This window comes from Pteropus vampyrus, unplaced genomic scaffold (assembly GCF_000151845.1).
Source record: "Pteropus vampyrus isolate Shadow unplaced genomic scaffold, Pvam_2.0 Scaffold26, whole genome shotgun sequence".
Classification (NCBI taxonomy): Eukaryota; Metazoa; Chordata; class Mammalia; order Chiroptera; family Pteropodidae; genus Pteropus; species Pteropus vampyrus.
In genome coordinates, this window is record NW_011888807.1 from 10,748,968 (window position 1) to 10,751,186 (window position 2,219).

At 31.8% G+C, this 2,219-nt stretch overlaps 1 pseudogene; it reads right to left on the reverse strand.

Moving 5' to 3' along the window:
* Positions 1 to 244: 244 nt before the first annotated feature.
* LOC111737431 lies at positions 245 to 363 on the reverse strand (annotated as a pseudogene).
* Between the last annotated feature and the right edge of the window lie 1,856 nt (positions 364 to 2,219).

The window sequence follows — 2,219 nt, forward strand, 5'->3', positions numbered from 1 at the left end:
TAGTTGACTATGCCAGGGCTTTGACTCAGAAAGTAAGTCTCCTTAAATAAGCATAAGTGACAAAACTCTTTTTAATAGTACATTAGTTTCTTGTGGCTGCTGTAACAAATTATCACAGACGTGGTGGCTTAAAACAACAGAAATGTATTTTCCCACAGTTCTGCTAGAAAGTACAAATAAAGATAAAAGCAAAAGGGATATTTATTTTTATTTTTAAGGTTTTTTTTATTATTATTTATTTTAATGCCTACAGTACCTGGTATTCCTAGGTGGTCTCCCATCCAAGTACTAACCAGGCCTGATCCTGTTTAGCTTTTGATATCAGATGGGATCGAGCACGTTCAGAGTGGCATGATCATAGACTTTGCAAAAGGCATTTTTAAATATTATGGTAAAGGTTCTTTCATGTTACAACTGAGGATAAAGCACAACACAGAAGGAACACACACTTCAAGGAGGAGATAGACTACAAAAATTTGTGTTTAATGAAATTACAGTAAGGTTAGTGCTACACTTAAGATAACTATACAATATGGATGTGCATCAAAGCTTTGCAAGTGGAAAAAAAAAACATAATACAAAAGTCAAATACCAATCAATAGCACAGTATTTATTTGTGGCAAGGACTGTGGTATAAAATAGAGCGACTATGGTGGAGATAGTTGAAGAAGGAAAAATGGCAGATTCTGAGGATTTTGGATCTTCTTCCAGAGATTAGTTGACTATGCCAGGGCTTTGACTCAGAAAGTAAGTCTCCTTAAATAAGCATAAGTGACAAAACTCTTTTTAATATGCTAAAGCAGTTTCAAAAGAAGTACCTTAACTCCACGCTCTCTCCTTTCCATTCCAAGCAGAGATAAAAGATAGAAAGCTCCCTACCACTGATCAAAATCCTTGTTTTTAATCATCTTTTATATAAATTACAGACAGCTTCATATTTGTGAATCAAACATCAGAACCATGCATCTCCAGATAATGCCCAGCCCAAGATTTTGACAGTTCCAAAATAGTAGCAAGACAAATTAGGCATATAAGCTCTATTAGAGTTTTTAAATATCACTGCTAAAATTAACGAATGTATATCAATAAAACAATTTGCGATGAGAAAAAGTATTCATATGTAGATTCTCTAGATCTCACCATCTCTCACTTAAACTTAAACATCTACTGGTGTGAATTTTTCAAAAATACTTTTTTGATAAGAGAAATAAAAAATGAGAAAACAAAAAATCAAATTATCTATTCAAAATAGGGTATATCTATACAAAATAGTGACCCCAAGGTGGGTTCATTTAGAGTACTTGAAGAGAGAGTAAATAAGAAGCCAGACAGTAGCAAGGCTCTAAGAATGAGATCTGTAATTTTAGGAAAGAGGAATTTTGAGAAATTTCTTACATGATATGCAATCTATTTTCACATCAGTTTCTCACAAATACATCATCCCAAATTACACAGACATATCATATCAACAAAAAAAATGTTAATAAGGATTTACATTGTTTTTGGTGATTTTAGAGTCAGATATATCCTTTCAATACACAAATATTTAAAATTTGGTATTTTTGTCCTTCTTCCATTCCTTTTTAGCCTTCTTTCTTTTATCCCCCTTTCCTCTTCCTTCGTTCTCTCCTTCCTTTCTCCTTTTATTTCTTCCTCCTTTCCCCCTCCTCCTCCCTCCCTTTCCTCCCTTTTTTTTTTCCTTTTTTCCTTTCTTCTTTACATTTTTTTTCTATTTTTTGTCTTTCTGTCTCCATACATATCTCAGAATGTTCATTGTGTCTCCTCTTGAGGAGTAGTCTGTATTCTGAGATCTTGTTATTTCTACATTTTGGTTGGTTTTACAATTTCTTTCTTTTACAAAATGATGTCAATAATGAATGAAAGTCTTTACTTTTTACCTGACAAAAATAACATGTTAGAAATGCTCTAATTGTTCCTCAGTTAATTTGTATGTTCATATATAATGTATTATTACAAGTTGGTTCATGAGCTCTAAATAATGGCTTAGATTATTAAAAGAATCAATAAAACTAAAAGTATCAAAGTTTAATCAGATTTATTTTTCTTAGAGAAAACTGACTATGATGTGAACAATGAATAAAAATAAAGGTAGAAAGAGGCAATGGGAAAAAATACTGTAGGTCAGCAAATAAATTCATTTATTATTATAGTTCAGAAGAGTAATGATATGAACTGAACTATAAGGAAAAAAGTGGAAT